This window comes from Mirounga leonina, unplaced genomic scaffold (assembly GCF_011800145.1).
Source record: "Mirounga leonina isolate KUSES-001 unplaced genomic scaffold, KU_Mleo_1.0 Mir_93, whole genome shotgun sequence".
In the NCBI taxonomy this organism is placed as follows: domain Eukaryota; kingdom Metazoa; phylum Chordata; class Mammalia; order Carnivora; family Phocidae; genus Mirounga; species Mirounga leonina.
In genome coordinates, this window is record NW_023270854.1 from 35,241,769 (window position 1) to 35,259,294 (window position 17,526).

General features: G+C 36.6%; 1 protein-coding gene and 1 non-coding gene across 5 annotated transcripts in view; one reads left to right on the top strand and one right to left on the bottom strand.

Moving 5' to 3' along the window:
• KIAA1328 (KIAA1328 ortholog) overlaps positions 1 to 17,526 on the bottom strand; it is a 353,869-nt gene that overhangs the window by 182,823 nt on the left and 153,520 nt on the right. The window lies entirely within an intron of this gene.
• On the top strand, positions 13,544 to 13,611 carry LOC118004812. The gene has a single exon (XR_004677702.1). It is a non-coding gene; the product is annotated as a small nucleolar RNA SNORD2 (small nucleolar RNA).

Sequence of the window (17,526 nt, forward strand, 5' to 3'; positions counted from 1 at the left end):
TCCCAAGAGGAAACGGGATCAGATTACTTAGCCCAGCCCCTGGCAAGGGTGGTGCAATTCCGCCTCAGGCAAAGACATTTGAGAACCACAGCAACAGGCCTGTCCCCGAGAAGATCAGCAATAACAGCCAGCCAAGACCAAGTTTACCAATCAATGAGAATGACAGAACTCCAGCACTAGGGGAATATAGCACATAGAATTCATGGCTTTTTTCCCCCTGATTCTTTAGCCTTTCAAAGTTAATTTTTTTAATTTTCTTTTTTTTCTTTTTCTATTTTTTTTGAATTTTCTCTTTTTCCCTTTTTCAACCAACATCTTATCATCCCTTTTTAAAAAATCTTTTTTATTTTTCATTTTTAGAGTCATATTCTATCCCTTCATTGTAGTTAACCTTATTTTTGGTATCTATATATAAGTTGTTCCCTCTTTAAAATTTTGGGATACAGTTTCTTCTAAGAGACTGAAATATACTGTAAATCTCTAGTGTATGGCTTTGTTCTAGTTTCCTGCCTGATCACATTCTCTCCCCCCCTTTTTTTTTAAAATTTCTCTTCATTCTTTTTTCAACCAACTTCTTATCAATTCCTTTTGTGAAATCTTTTATAATTTTCATCTTTAGAGTTATATTCCATCCCTTCATCGTATTTAGCCTTATTTTTGTACATATGTAAGTTTTTCTTTCTTTAAAATTTTGGGAGGTAGTTTCTTCTAACAGACCAAAATACACCCAAAATCTAGTGTGTGGTACTGATCTATTCACCAGCTTGATCATATTTGATCATATTCTTTTTTTTCTTTTTCTTTTCTCTTTTTTCTTTCTTTCCCTTTCTTTTCCCCTGGATTCAGGTCTCTTCTGATTTGTTTAGTGTATATTTTTCTGGGGTCACTGTTACCCTGTTAGCATTTTGTTCTCTCATTCATCTGTTCTCCTCTGGACAAAATGACAAGATGGAAAAACTCACCTCAAAAAAAAAAAAAAAAGAACAAGAGGGAGTACCGACTGCCAGGGACCTAATTAGTACAGACATTAGTAAGATGTTGGAACTAGAGTTCAGAATGACGATTATAAAGATACTAGCTGGGCTTGAAAAAAAGCATGGAAGATACTAGAGAAACTCTTTCTGGAGAAATAAAAGAACTAAAATCTAACCAAGTCGAAATCAAAAAGGCTATTAATGAGGTGCAATAAAAAATGGAGGTTCTAACTGCTAGGATAAATGAGGCAGAAGAGAGAATCAGTGATATAGAAGACCAAATGATGGAGAATAAAGAAGCTGAGAAAAAGAGAGATAAACAACTACTGGATCATGAGGGCAGAATTCGAGAAATAAGCGATACCATAAGATGAAACAACATTAGAATAATCGGGATCCCAGAAGAAGAAGAAAGAGAGAGGGGCAGAAGGTATATTGGAGCAAATTGTAGCAGAGAACTTCCCTAATTTGGGGAAGGAAACAGCCATCAAAATCCAGGAGGCACAGAGAACCCCCCTCAAAATCAATAAAAATAGGTCAACACCCTGACATCTAATAGTAAAACTTAAAATTCTCAGAGACAAAGAGAAAATCCTGAAAGCAGCTCAGGACAAGAGGTCTGTAACCTACAATGGTAGAAACATTAGATTGGCAACAGACCTATCCACAGAGACCTGGCAGGCCAGAAAGGACTGGCATGATATACTGAGAGCACTAAAGAAGAAAAATATGCAGCCAAGAATACTATATTTAGCTAGGTTGTCAATGAAAATAGAAGGAGAGATAAAAAGCTTCCAGGACAAACAAAAACTATAAGAATTTGCAAACACAAAACCAGCCCTACAAGAAATATTGACAGGGGTCCTCTACGCAAAGAGAGCACCTAAAAGTAACATAGACCAGAAAGGAACAGAGACAATATACAGTAACAGTCACCTTATAGGCAATACAATGGCACTAAATTCCTATCTTTCAATAGTTACCCTGAATGTAAATGGGCTAAATGCCCCAATCAAAAGATACAGGGTATCAGATTGGATTAAAAAACAAGACCCATTGATATGCTGACTGCAAGAGACTCATTTTAGACACAAAGACACCTCCAGATTGAAAGTGAGGGGGTGGAAAACCATTTACCATGCTAACGGACATCAAAAGAAAGCTGGGGTGGGAATCCTTATATCAGACATATTAGATTTTATTTTATTTTTTTTAAGATTTATTTATTTATTTGACAGAGAGACACAGCGAGAGAGGGAACATAAGCAGGGGGAGTGGGAGAGGGAGAAGCAGGCTTCCTGCTGAACAGAGAGCCTGATGGGGGGTTCGATCCCAGGACCCTGGGATCATGAGCTGAGCCAAAGGCAGACGCTTAATGACTGAGCCACCCATGCGCCCCAGGCAAATTAGATTTTAAACCAAAGACTATAATAAGAGATGAGGAAAGACACTCTATCATACTTAAAGGGTCTATCCAAGAAGATCTAACAATTGTAAATATCTATGCCCCTAACATGGGAGCAGCCAATTATATAAGCCAATTAATAACAAAATCAAAGAAACACATCGACAACAATACAATAATAGTAGAGGACTTTAACACCCCCCTCACTGAAATGGACAGATCCTCTAAGCAAAAGATCAACAAGGAAATAAAGACTTTAAATGACACACTGGACCAAATGGACTTCACAGATATATTCAGAACATTCCATCCCAAAGCAACAGAATACACATTCTTCTCTAGTGCCCATGGAACATTCTCCAGAATACATCACATCCGAGGTCACGAATCAGGTCTCAGCCAGTACCAAAAGACTGAAATCCTTCCCTGCATATTTTTGGACCACAATGCTTTGAAACTAGAACTCAGTCACAAGAGGAAAGTTGGAAAAAACTCAAATACATGGAGGCTAAAGAGCATCCTACTAAAGAATGAACGGGTCAACCAGGAAATTAAACAAGAATTAAAAAAATTCATGGAAACCAATGAAAATGAAAACACAACTGTTCAAAATCTTTGTGCTGCAGGAAAGGCAGTCCTAAGAGGAAAGTATATAGCAATACAAGCCTTTCTCAAGAAACAAGAAAGGTCTCAAATACACAACCTAACCCTACACCTAAAGGAGCTGGAGAAAGAACAGTAAATCAAGCCTAAACCCTGCAGGAGAAGAGAAATATAATAAAGATCAGAGCAGAAATCAATGAAATAGAAACCAAAAGAACAGTAGAACAGATCAACGAAATTAGGAGCTGGTTCTTTGAAAGAATTAACAAGATTGATAAACCCCTGGCCAGACTTATCAAAAAGAAGAGAGAAAGGACCTAAATAAATAAAATCATGAATGAAAGAGGAGAGATCACAACCAACACCAAAGAAATACAAACACTTATAAGAACATATTATGATCAACTATATGCCAGCAAATTAGATAATCTGGAAGAAATGGATGCATTCTTAGAGATGTATAAACTGCCAAAACTGAACCAGGAAGAAATGGAAAACCTGAACAGACTCATAACCACTAAGGAAATTGAAGCAGTCATCAAAAATCTCCCAACAAACAAGAGCCCAGGGACAGATGGCTTCCCAGGGGAATTCTACCAAACATTTAAAGAAGAATTAATACCTATTCTTCTGAAACTGTTTCAAAAAATAGAAATGGAAGGAAAACTTCCAAACTCATTTTATGAGGCCAGCATTACCTTGATCCCAAAATCAGACAAAGACCCCATCAGAAAGGAGAATTACAGACCAATATCCCTGATGAACATGGATGCAAAAATTCTCACCAAAATACTAGCCAATAGGAACCAACAGTACATTAAAAGGATTATTCACCACAACCAAGTGGGATTTATTCCTGGACTGCAAGGTTGGTTTAACATACGCAAATCAATCAGTGTGATATAATACATTAATAAAAGAAAGAACAAGAACCATATGATCCTCTCAATAGATGCAGAAAAAGCATTTGACAACGTACAGCATCCTTTCTTGATTAAAACTCTTCAGAGTGTAGGGATAGAGGGTACATACTTCAATATCATAAAAGCCATCTATGAAAAACCCACAGAGAATATCATTCTCAATGGGGAAAAACTGAGAGTTTTCCCCCTAAGGTCAGGAACGCGGCAGGGATGTCCACTATCACCACTGCTATTCAACATAGTATTAGAAGTCCTAGCCACAGCAATCAGACAACAAAAAGAAATAAAAGGCATCTGAATCGGCAAAGAAGAAGTCAAACTCTCACTCTTTGCAGATGATATGATACTTTATGTGGGAAACAGAAAAGACTCTACCCCAAAACTGCTAGAAGTCATACAGGAATTCAGTAAAGTGGCAGGATATAAAATCAATGCACAGAAATCAGTGGCATTTCTATACACCAACAACAAGACAGAAGAAAGAGAAATTAAGGAGTGGATCCCATTTACAATTGTACCCAAAACCGTAAGATACCTAGGAATAAATCTAACCAAAGAGGCAAAGAATCTGTACTCAGAAAACTATAAAATACTCATGAAAGAAATTGAGGAAGACACAAAGAAATGGAAAAATGTTCCATCTCATGGATTGGAAGAACAAATATTGTGAAGATGTCAATGCTACCTAGAGCAATCTACACATTTAACGCAATCCCTATCAAAATACCATCCACTTTTTTCAAAGAAATGGAACAAATAATCCTAAAATTTGTATGGAACCAGAAAAGACCCCAAATAGCCAGAGGAATGTAGAAAAAGAAAAGCAGACCTGGCGGCATCACAATTCTGGAGTTCAAGCTCTATTACAAAGCTGTCTTCATCAAGACAGTATGGTACTGGCACAAAAACAGACACACAGATCAATGGAACAGAACAGAGAGCCCAGAAATGGACCCTCAACTCTATGGTCAACTAATCTTTGACAAAGCAGGAAAGAATGTCCAATGGAAAAAAGACAGTCTCTTCAATAAATGGTGTTGGGAAAATTGGACAGCCATATGCAGAAGAATGAAACTGGACCATTTCCTTACCCCACACACAAAAATAGACTCAAAATGGATGAAACACCTAAATGTGAGACAGGGATCAAAATCCTAGAAGAGAACACAGGCAGCAATCTCTTTGACCGCAGCTGCAGCAACTTCTTCCTAGAAACATCGCCAAAGGCAAGGGCAAAAATGAACTACTGGGACTTCATCAAGATAAAAAGCTTTTGCACAGCAAAGGAAACAGTCAACAAAACCAAAAGACAAATGACAGAATGGAAGAAGATATCTGCAAATGACATATCAGATAAAGGGATACTATCCAAAATCTATAAAGGACTTATCAAACTCAACACCCAAAGAACAAAGAATCCAATCAAGAAATGGGCAGAAGACATGAACAGACATTTTTCCAAAGAAGACATCCAAATGGCCAACAGACACATGAAAAAGTGCTCAACATCACTCGGCATCAGGGAAATCCAAATCAAAACCTCAATGAGATACCACCTCACACCAGTCAGAACGGCTAAAATTAACAAGTCAGGAAACAACAGATGTTTGCGAGGATGAGGAGAAAGGGGAACCCTCCTGCACTGTTGGTGGGAATGCAAGCTGGTGCAGCCACTCTGGAAAACAGTATGGAGGTCCTCAAAAAGTTGAAAATAGAGCTACCGTACAACCCAGCAACTGCACTACTGGGTATTTACCCCAAAGGTACAAATGTAGTGATCTGAAGGGGTACGTGCACCCCCATTTTTATAGCAGCAATGTTCACAATAGCCAACCTGTGGAAAGAGCCAAGATGTCCATTGACAGATGAATGGATAAAGAAGATGTGGTATATATATATACAATGGAATATTATGCAGCCATCAAAAAATTGAAATCTTGCCATTAGCAATGAAGTGGATGGAACTAGAGGGTATTATGCTGAGCAAAATAAGTCAATCAGAGAAAGACATGTATCATATGATCTCACTGATAGGAGGAATTCTTAATCTCAGGAAACAAACTGAGGGTTGCTAGAGTGGTGGAGGGTGAGAGGGATGGGGTGGCTGGGTGATAGACATTGGGGAGGGTATGTGCTATGGTGAGTGCTGTGAATTGTGTAAGACTGATGAATCACAGACCTGTACCTCTGAAACAAATAATACATTATATGTTAAAAAAATAAAGTTTATAAGTGTATTCATAAACTATATAACTAATATTCATAAGTCTATCCTAGATGTTCAGCCAACTGACTTTACTTTGATGCTGCTGTCTCCCACAACTGTTTCAATTCTTCTGTCACAGCCTTAGATTTTTTTCTTCTTTTTGTATTATTTGAGAAGTAATAAATGAACACAAAGGGAAAATTCAGGCATTAGGAGGAAATAAAATGAAAAGCAAAAGCACCTCTGTCCCCTACTCCCAATCCCACTGACAGAGGTAGACCCTCTCCTCCATTTCTGATGTGTTACGTCTACAACTTTACTATATGTAGACTCCTATTTCTTCAATTATAGTTATATATTTATTAAGGAAATCCAGCATTTTCCTCATTGTGAAAGATGTAGAATTTAGCTCACTTATACTACTACATCCTTTAAAATTTTTCTTAGCTATGTTTTTATCTTCAGTTCTATATATTACCTTTCTAACTCAGAATAATAATTATGAGCTCTAATTGATCCATTGCTTTAGACTGTATCTCTTGACTCCCCATTCTGTAAAATGAGAAAATTAGTATCCATACTTCCTTCCACCTCTATTCCTCCCCATCATATTCCAACTTTTAACACTATGCCATCTCACATCATCAAAGTTTTAACATCTGTATTCTTTTCAGAAATAATTATTGGATCTTCCATGCTTTGTGTACAGTCTTATTATGAAAACAAATTCTACAAACACATAAAATAGGTAAATACTTGTTACAGCAGACACAAGACATGTGATTAGATTAATAGAAAGCAAGAAGTCAGCATATGGTCACCAAACCAGATACTCTGGTAAGTCCCCATTGAGAAAGGGAGTATTCTAAATGTAGAGGTCAATGGCATCGCTTTCTAACATTTAACTCCTCAGAATCACATCTCATTTTGGTTTACGTTATTTTGAACCATGATTTTCTTGTTCAGCTTTTCATTTTTACTACATTTCTAAGTACCTCTTTCTCCCAGTTGGTAAGAATACTTGCTATTTCCTCGGCTCAGAACATTCTTCCTAGGCTCTTCATATGCTGGCTTTTAATATTTGAGGTCTTGGCTCAAGTGATATCTCCTCACCAAAGGATTGCAGCTGTTTAATCATTATTTGTAGAAATGCTCAATTAAATGCTGATTTGCTCTCAAGTAGTTTCTTTCCAGAACTGCTGCATGGCTGTTCTCCAGCAAAATTAAAAAGGGATCCAGGAAAGATGAACATACAGCATTTAAGAAACACCGGAACTAACCCCAAATTAAAGCCTAAGGAAAGGTTACATGCGGGAAAAAAATCCAATTGGACTCTTGCCTCACACCAATCCCCCAAATCAATTCCAGATGGATTATAAACCTGCATATCAAAGACAGAACTATAAAACATTTAGAAGATGATGTACAAGAGTATTTTATGCCTTGGAGGAGAGAAGGACCCAAAAATCAAAAATCATAAAAGATGATAAATTCAACTGTTTTAAAATTAAGGACTTCATTTATCAAAAACACCATAAAGACAGTGAAAGATAAGCCATAAACTGACCAAGGATGTTTGTAACACATATAACCAACAGATCCAGATTATGTGAAGAACTTTTATAAATCAATATGAAAAGACAAACTATCCAAGAGAAAAGTGGACAAAACCTGACTAGGCATTTCACAGAAAAGGAAAAGGATAATATATATATGAAAGGTGCTCGACTCCCCTCGTCGTAGTCTGAGAAATACAAATGAAAATGACTCTGAGATGCCCTTTGTGCTAGACTGTTATACTGGTGGCCCCTGGAAAACCACACCTCCCAGTAGTCCCTTCCTGCTGACTCTAGTCTGGGCCAGTTACTCACTTTTTTTTTTTTTTTAAGATTTTATGTATTTATTTGACAGAGGTAAAGAGAGAGCAAGAGCACAAGTAGGCAGAACTGCAGGCAGAGGGAGTGGGAGAAGCAGGCTCCTCGCCGAGCAGAGAGCCCGATGCGGGGCTCAATGCCAGGACCCCAGGATCATGACCTGAGCTGAAGGCAGACGCTTAACTGACTGAGCCACCCAGGCGCCCCAAGTTCCTCAATTTAACCAACAGACACTTTGCCAGTTGTGGACCAAATCTGGAAAAAGATTTGGCAGCTTCCATTCTTGCAGGAGGCCCTGAACCTGCGGGTAAGAAGTCTAGCTACTTTGCCAGATGAACTATAGGGAAAGGCTACCTGGGGAGAGAAAGAAAGGCCCAGCCATGCCAGTGTCATAGCTAACAGCCAGTTGCATGAGCCTCATGGGTGACCACAGGCAAGATCAGCAGAACAAGCACATAGCTGAACCTAGCTCAAACTGCAGAATGTTAGTTGTTTGTCTAAGTTTCGGGGTAGTCTGTTAAGCAGCAATAGATAACTAAAACTAAAAGTTATTTTACTCTTTTTGTCTTCCAAAAACCTGGAAGGTAAAAAAGCTGTCAAATACACTGAGGAAAAAAATCCATTCAGTATTTTTTTTTAAAGATTTTATTTATTTACTTGAGAGAGAGAGAGAGCGCACGCACGAGCAGGGGAGAGAGAGAAGCAGACTCCCCACTAAGCAGGAAGCTGGATGTGGGGCTCATTCCCAGGACCCCAGGATCATGACCTGAGCTGAAGCTGAGCCACCCATGTGCCTCCAATTCAGTAAAATCTTAAGACTTTTTTTTGGCCACATATACTACTAATTATTTATGGTTAGTTAAATTTCCAGATATTTATTAGATGCCTTTTGGCACAGAGAGGAATTAATGTGGAAGAAAAATTGTCAAGATTCAAATAATAAAAGACCGATTCTAAATCTTAATTGCCAACTAAAATGGAATGATTAAGCCATGTTACACCCAACAGAACACTATGAAGCCATTAGGGAAAACACCAAGATATAATGTTAAGTGACAAATACAGAAACCAAAATTGTTAGTACACAATGATTAGAATTATACTTTTCAAATACACAGATAAAAATCATAAGGATTATGAATTTTTTCTTAACCTGCTTTCCAATTTTATTATAATATAGTTAAACTAATTTTACAATTTAAAATAAATATATCTTTTAATAAATGAAGGACCAACGAATGAATGGATAGAATAGGTAAGAATGAGGAGTAAGGGGAGCTATTAATTTTTTTGAAGATCTAGAAATCACTATTAACTGTTAGCATAAGGAGCTACCTCAATTGAGGGCAAAGCAAAGGCTGTCATTCCCATCAGCAGTATCTAGTATTAATATGCTATTTTTTCTCTCAGTAAGCACCTGTGATTTGTCAATATCTACCATTTCAAAACATTTTTATATTCTTTAAACACAAATTTCCACTTCAGGGAATTTACTCAACACTTGTAAACATATTCAAAACTATATGTACAAGAATGTTCACTGCAGTATTCTTTGTCATAGGAGCAAATTAGGAAGAATCATGTGTCAACAAGATTGATTAAATAAATTATGATACAGCTATACACTAAAATACAGAATGGACCTTAAAAAGGATGCCATGAATACATGTATGTACTCCACTGGAAAATATATGCAAGATATTATTAAGAAAATAAAATTCTAAAAATTGCATGTATGGAATTAACCTACTTTTCTAAAATTACAGTATTAGATCTGCAGAGAAGAAAATCTGGAGCAGTATACATTAAAGTTAACAGTAGTTACCTCTGAGAAGGAGATTACACAGGACTTGGAATTAATATACCATAAATTTTTGAATTGCTTGAATATTCTAAGACCAAAATGTGTTAGCATAACAATAACAAAGAAACAATAAACTATCTTAAAAGAAACTGTCTTTCCTGGTTTGTGTTCACTTTCTAATTCCTTAGCTTTTTCTGGAGTTCCTGGGGCTGAACCTCTCTTCTTAATGATTTAAAGAAATAAAAGCCATGTTTAGATGGGAATAAAAGCAGAAAAAACTGGGGGAAAAAACTGAGTGGGGGCTTCTGTCTGTCCCTATAGATTTACCCACATTGTCTCCTTGATGCCCTGTCCGAGGGCAAATGCTAGTCTGGACAGACCACAGATCAGAGCTTAGGCAGCAATTCTGACAAACCCAAATAACAGGTGGACATAGCAATCCATTTTATCAAGGATCCCTTTTCCTTGTACTTTAAACCAAATGAACACTGGGGGTTACAAAAATTTTATTCTTAGAAGATGAAAAAACCCTTTATTCACCAATCTCAATTTCATTCTCAAAGTACTCAGTGCTGGTGAATATAGTATCTCAGGACTGACAGAAATGAAAGCCAGATGTGATAATTAATCCCTAAACTGACATAATAATTCAGGTTGAATGTTATAAGCACAAAAGATGAATAACTAAACATAGGGACATTCTCAAGCAGATGATGTTTTCGGTTTTCACCAGAACCTACTTCACAATCTCAAAAAAAACAAAACAAAACAAAATCAATTCTAACAATAATAATCATAACAATTGGGAAGGGATTGTATAGCATGTACTGCATGCAAGGTAAAAATGTATTTGTTTTACATTTATTAATTCATTCGATCCTGGCAGAAACCCTATAAGTTATAGTCTCTACATTTTCCGCATTTTGCAGAAGAGGAAATTGAAGCTTGCTAATGTTAAGTAACTTCCCCAAGGTCACAGTAAGTGGTAGAGCTTACTGTATAAAAACCTAAACATTCTGGTTCCGAAGTTCATGCTCTTAGCTGGCATTCAGAAGGAATCCTTGAGGAATGAGCAGAAAAATGTCTTGTCTACCAAATAGCAGGCCCTAGAGCAAGACTATAAATATAAATCAGTAACCCCAAATTTAGCTTGAGGAAGCAGAATGCTGTAGTTTGTCAAATGGTCACTTATAAAAGCTTTCACACACACAATATTTAAAAACTATGAACTGTAATCTAGGATATAGCCAAATGCCTAACACTTCTAGCTCACAGTGATGGCTGTCTATTTACTGGTCAGGAGAGTAGTAATGCAGAGTAAACGGATGAGTATGCACAATATCTAGCTATATCCTGTTAACAGGCATGGCAAAAAAAGAATTAAAAAGTGGAAATTTCAGGTTTTATGGCTATTTCTCAATATATATTCACTTACATAAAGATGTCATAGTTAAAAACATTTAAAAGTCATCTGGAGAAAAGATTCATATAAAATTTATTTTTAGAAACTGATATTCAGCCTATTGCCATCAGAGTTGATTGCTCTTATATGTAAACTTCATTCAAGTTTCTGCAGGTTTGAAAATACAAAGACTGACATTTAAAGCCTGTGTAATATGTCATTAAAAAGCAATTAAAATGGGAACATTTCTACTTGTCAGGAATATACAGTTTGTTAGGGTAATGACTATAGTAACTGTTTACAAGTTCCTTTTATGAGTATTAAACATATCATGTACTCTTAAATATATTACAGGGAAATGATAAAGCTGAACCAGGGCTGAAGAATCTACTTGGGTCACAATAAGTCCAGGCAACTAAAACTTTAAAGAAAAATCATGCAGTTCTTCTTTTTTGTTTTTGTTTTTTTAAATAGCTTTATTAAGGTATAACTGATATGCAATAAACTATACATATTTAAATTGTACAAGTTGATCGGTGTTGGCATATGTATATACCCAGGAACCATCACCACAATCAAGATAACAAACTCCATCACCTGCAAAAGTCTCTTTGTGTCCCCCTGTAACCTCTTGTACTCGCTCACTTACTCCTGCACCTGCTGAACTAGGCGAACACTAATCTACTGTCATTAGAGATTATTTGGGTTTTTCTAGAGTTTTATGACGGAATTATACAGTTTGTAATCTTTTAAGTCTGGATTCTTTAACTCAGCTTAATTATTTTGACCTTTATCCATGTTTTTGCATGTATTAGCAGTTCCTTTTTATTGCTGAGTAGTATTCCATTATATGGATATACCACAATTTGTTTATCAGTGCATCTGCTAATAACATGTGGGTTGTTTCAAGTTTGGGGCTATAAAAAATAAAGCTGCTGTGAACAATAGTAGTGGATGCATGCTTTTATTTCTCTTGGGTAAATATCAAGTAAAATGGATGGTCATATAGTAGGTGTATGTTTTACTTAGACCTCTGCAAAGTTGTACAATTTTACATTCCTATCAGCAGTGCATGAGAGTTCCAGTTCCTTCACATCTTTGATAGGGTAAGCTTTTAAAATTCTGGCCAATAGCCAAATTACTTATAGCTGTGTAGTGGTACATTACTGTGATTTTTATGTTCATTTCCCTAATTGTTAATGATACTGAGCATCTTTTCACGTGCTTATTTGCCATCTATACATCTACTCTTGTGAAGCATCTGTCCTAATCTTTTGCCTGTTGTTTTAATTCAGTGGTTTGTTTCCTTGTTATTGAGTTTTTTTAGTTCTTTTTATATTCTGGAGGAATCCTTTATCAGATAATTGAATTCCAACTGCTTTCTCTCAACCCGTGGCTTGTCTTTTCATTCTTTTAACAGAGCTTTTTGAATAACAGAAGTTTTTAATTTTGATGAAGCTCAATTTCTCATTTGATTCTTTTATGGATTGTGCTTCTGGTGTTGTAGCTAATGAGTCTATGACTAACCCAAGGTTGTAAAGGTTTTCCCCTGGAAGTTTTACAGTTTTTGGCTTTACATTTATGTCTATGATCCATAAGAGAATATCTAACCGGAATACTCTACCTAATGCCACATGAATTATTAACTTTATCCCTCGGGTTGATAGGAGCAGGCAATATTCCCAGGTATTATTTTACTTATATTAATTCTGAAATGAAACAATCACTTTCTTTGAAAAGTTTCTATCCCTTGCTCCTGACCAATTAGGTTTTCCTTGTTAGTCAGAATTAACTCCAAAATAATAGTACTTATTACTACCTCTTTACCATCATTTAGGCCAAACATCATTATATATTCCAAATTTACAAGAGGAAATCTTCTAGCATATACCCAATGTTATATATTCAGGAGTCCCTATTACTATCTTATTTCCATGGCAACCTTTACTTGGTTTTTAGGGTAGCATCATCTACTTCCTATTCTGTAGACTCCTACAATATACGTTACTTCCATATTTATTTCCCATTATCTTTACCCAAATGCTTTTAACTATGATTCTGGTTTCTTTATTCTTAAATTCTTAAATCATTTGTAAGTGCGAGTTGACATTGATTTAGACCATCTGCTTCTATAATGCCTATAGTTTATATTTGTGATAGACATAAGAGCTTCTCTTAGGTGCTATACTTCACCCTAAGGTTTCTGAGTCTTCAGAAGCATATTGATAAGCATTCGTGCTATCCTCTTTCAAGGCACTACTAGCCTGGTTAAGGGAGAAAGAAAGCTGTGGTTAAAGGCTCAGAGGCAGCTATGATACCATACTCTTGGAGAACTGAGGAAAATAAATCCCAAAATAAAAAAACAGTGGCAACATTCGAGACTGACCTGTAATGGAGAGAATACTCATTGCTCATCACTTGATAAAAGAAATAACAACAGCAGTGGCAAGGATTAAGAGGAAAGATTTGCTGCTGTAGCCTTAGAAATAGGGGTGCCTGGGTGGCTCAGTTGGTTAAGCATCTGCCTTTGGCTCAGGTCATGATCCCCGGGGTCCTGGGATGGAGCCCTACATCAAGCTCCCTGCTCAGTGGGAAGTCTGCTTCTCCCTCTCCCTCTGCTCCTCTCCCCCCACCCTTGTGTTCACTTCTCTCATGCTCTCTCTCAAATAAATAAATAAAATCTTAAAAAAAAAAGCTGAAATAGCCCCATTAGACAAAAGGATAGGTGTGTAGTACACTACATTTCTATTAATCTCTAAGGAACATTAATGTCCAACAAAAAGCTAGTAAAGAGACTAGACAAAAGGGAAGTTAAAAATAGGTTAAAAGTTCCAACTCTGAATGTTGATTGAGGCATATACAGATGTAGAAAAGAGTTAACACAGCAGGCCCGAGACTGCTATCCTTAGAAAACCCTGTTTGCAAGGCTGGCCCTTGGTTGCCAGTACGGAAACTGGATTTTGGGAGGATTCTCAACATTCCCTAATGAATAATGGTATTTTACCAGGCCCAAAGGTTTGTAGACACAATATAGTTTATGCTGAACATCTGCTTTCCTTCTGTAAGTCTGGAAATCAGTACATGCTAGGCAAAGGGTACCTATATGACCAGCCCTCAATAAAAACCTCAGCACTGAGTCTCTAATGGGATTCCTTGGTAGAGAGCACCCCATACATGTTAGATGCTGGAGAGATTAAGTGCATCCTGTGTGACTCCACTTGGGCAATATTCTTACAAGATTGTATCTGATTTCCTCCAAACTTCATCCCATGTACCTTTTCCCTTTGTTGATTTTGCTTTATATCCTTTCACTGTAAAAAATCAGCTATGAATGACTTTATGTTGAGTCTCATGGGTCCTCCCAGTGAATCACCAAACCATTCCCTAGTGGGGTGGTCATGGAAACCCTGATACCCGATTTCTGGGTTTAATAGATTAATATGGCCCCTTGCTTAAAAAGATGTGAAGTGCAGGTGGTACTCAGTTCCAGCTGGGTGTTCTCCTCTATGAGACTGTGCTCTCAGTACTCGGGCAAATACTCTGAAAGAAGAGCACCAGCAAGCAAGATTCATTTACGTAGCAGAGTGAGGGTAGAGAAAAAAACAGCAGGCACTCAACCTGTCAAGCATGTAGGCTTTTATCAAGCACTTATTTCATGCCCAAAGCAGAGCAAAATGCTTAAGCCTAAACATCTTTTTGAGAACGAACACTGCACAAAGGTGTAAGCCAAAGAAAGCAATAGATTTATTAATCAACAGAGCATTAACCTGAAAAAGTTAGTGCCTTGATTCAATCTGGAAGAAGAACTGAAGTTATCAACATGGTTAGCTACTGATACACAGTGAAAGACAGAGGAACACTGGACTGAGGCCTCAGTGCTAATCAGTGTTGTATTTGGGGAGACACACAAGTTACCTTTTATGTTTAGACTTCCTTCTAGCCTATTCTCTTAACATGTTGCCTCCATAAGTACTATATTTATATCTGACTGATTAAAAAGCATGATTCTCACTCTTAAAAATATTAATAAGTGGGGCACCTGGGTGGCTCAGTTGGTTAAGCGACTGCCTTCAGCTCAGGTCACGATCCTGGAGTCCCGGGATCGAGTCCCACATCGGGCTCCCTGCTCAGCGGGGAGTCTGCTTCTCCCTCTGACCCTCCCCCCTCTCGTGTGCTCTCTCTCTCTCTCGCTCTCTCAAATAAATGAATAAATAAAATCTTTAAAAAAATATTAATAAGTAAGCAGGAAGATATAACACTCTGTTTATCAGGGCTTTCTTTTAATCAATATTCTATTTGAAATGAAGTAAATTGTCTTAGCAAGGCAGAAATCACTCATATGGCCTGGGAGATTAAGATCATATAACAACACAAGTCAAACGTTGAACTCCAATTCCTAAATTTACCTGACTCCTTCACTCTCATGGATTTCCTCCAGATTCAGCATCACAAGATTTACAGCTGGAAGGAATCTTAGGTAACATCAAGACTATTCCAGTGTTTGACAAAAGAGACTAAATGTTCTCCTCTAATGGCATTTAAAATAGAATATCTTGCATTGTTTTCTTTCTATCCATCTACCCAACTATCTACCCTTCCTCCCCTTCTTTCCTACTTCTCCTGTCCTTATATCCATTCTGTCTCTTTAATCAGAGTAAGTAATTAAAAGGGAGTCCTGCATCTAATTCAGGTTTTTGGTAGCTAATGTTGTAACCTGTAAAAATCAGTCTAGCAATGATTATATTTAATTGTGACATTCGAATTTTCATTGAATTTGATTAACTATTATTCAACAATAAAATCTGCTACCAGTGGAAAGGTAAAAACATATGCAATATACCACAGATTCTTTCTGAAAAGGACAGAGCTCCCACAAGCTAACAAGCCCAGCTGTGACTAGTTTCTCTCTTTAAGCAATAAACTTACTGATTATGGGAACTTATAAACTTCTCATACCTAGGCATTAGCCAACACTCCAGGTAGTCAGTAGCCATGTGTGGCTATTAAAATTAATTAAAATTAAATTAAAAATTCAGTCTCATTAGCCACATTTCAAGTGCTCAAATGTTACCATATTGGACAACGCACACATAGAACAGTTCCATATAATCACAGATAGTTCTACTGGACAGCACTGCTCTAGGAGGTGTTCTGCTAACAGGGTACTTAGATTCACAAGTGATTTCTCTATATTTTTCCTTTTTTTGCTTATATTCCCATGTACTTCATTCAGAGGCTTTCTACATGACAAATAGTAAGCATATATCTAAGACACATATAAAAAATAAACAATAGAGTTTTTAAAGTAGCCATGTGGTAGGACTTTAAAATTATTATTTCTCTAAAAGACGTAGGTTTGGCCATTAATCCTAACTGAAGGGGAATAAAAACTTTATTTTTTTAAGTATTTTTTTTATTTGGAAAAGTTATTTAGGAACAATATCAACTGGGTAAAGACAGTCAAAAGGTACAGCTTCCAGTTATAAGAAAATTAAGTTCTGAAGATACAATGTACAACATGATGACTGTAGTTACCAATACTGTATTATACATTTGAAAGTTGCTAAGAGAGTAGATCCTAAAGGTTCTCATCCCAACGAGAAAAAATTTGAAACTATGTGAGGTGATGCACAATAACTTAATGTGGTAATCATTTTGTAATATATACTTAGATCAAATCATTATGTTGTACATCTTAAACTTACATAATGTTATATGTCAATTATATCTCAATTATGCTAGAAAAAGAGTATGAGTAAGTGAAAAAAATGAGAAGAAAAAAAGGATATCAAACATTAAAAAGTTCTAACAACAAACTCATACACCCTTTACCCATACAACATTAAACTCATACACCCCTTACCCAGACTTACATATTATTACATTACACCCCATTTTCTTCATCATTTGCATATTTAGACATTCACACACACACATACGTAATATTTTTGAGGTGCTTGAGAGTAACTTACATACATCATGACCCTTTATCCCCACACACTTCAGTGGCCATTTCTTATGAATAGGAATATTCTCTTATATAACCACAGCACAGTTATAAATTCCATAAATTTTATATAATCTACCATCAACATTCTGATTTCATCAGATGACCTAATAATGTTCTCTATGTTCTATTCCTACCAACATAGGATATAGTCTAGAGTCAGATACTGCATTTAATTGTCATCTCTCTCTCTCTCTTTTTTTAAAGATTTTATTTATTTATTTATTTTTAAAGATTTTATTTATTTATTTGATAGAGAGATAGAAGAGCACAAGCAGAGGGAATGGCAGAGGGAGAAGGAGAAGCAGGCTCTGCACTGAGCAGGGAG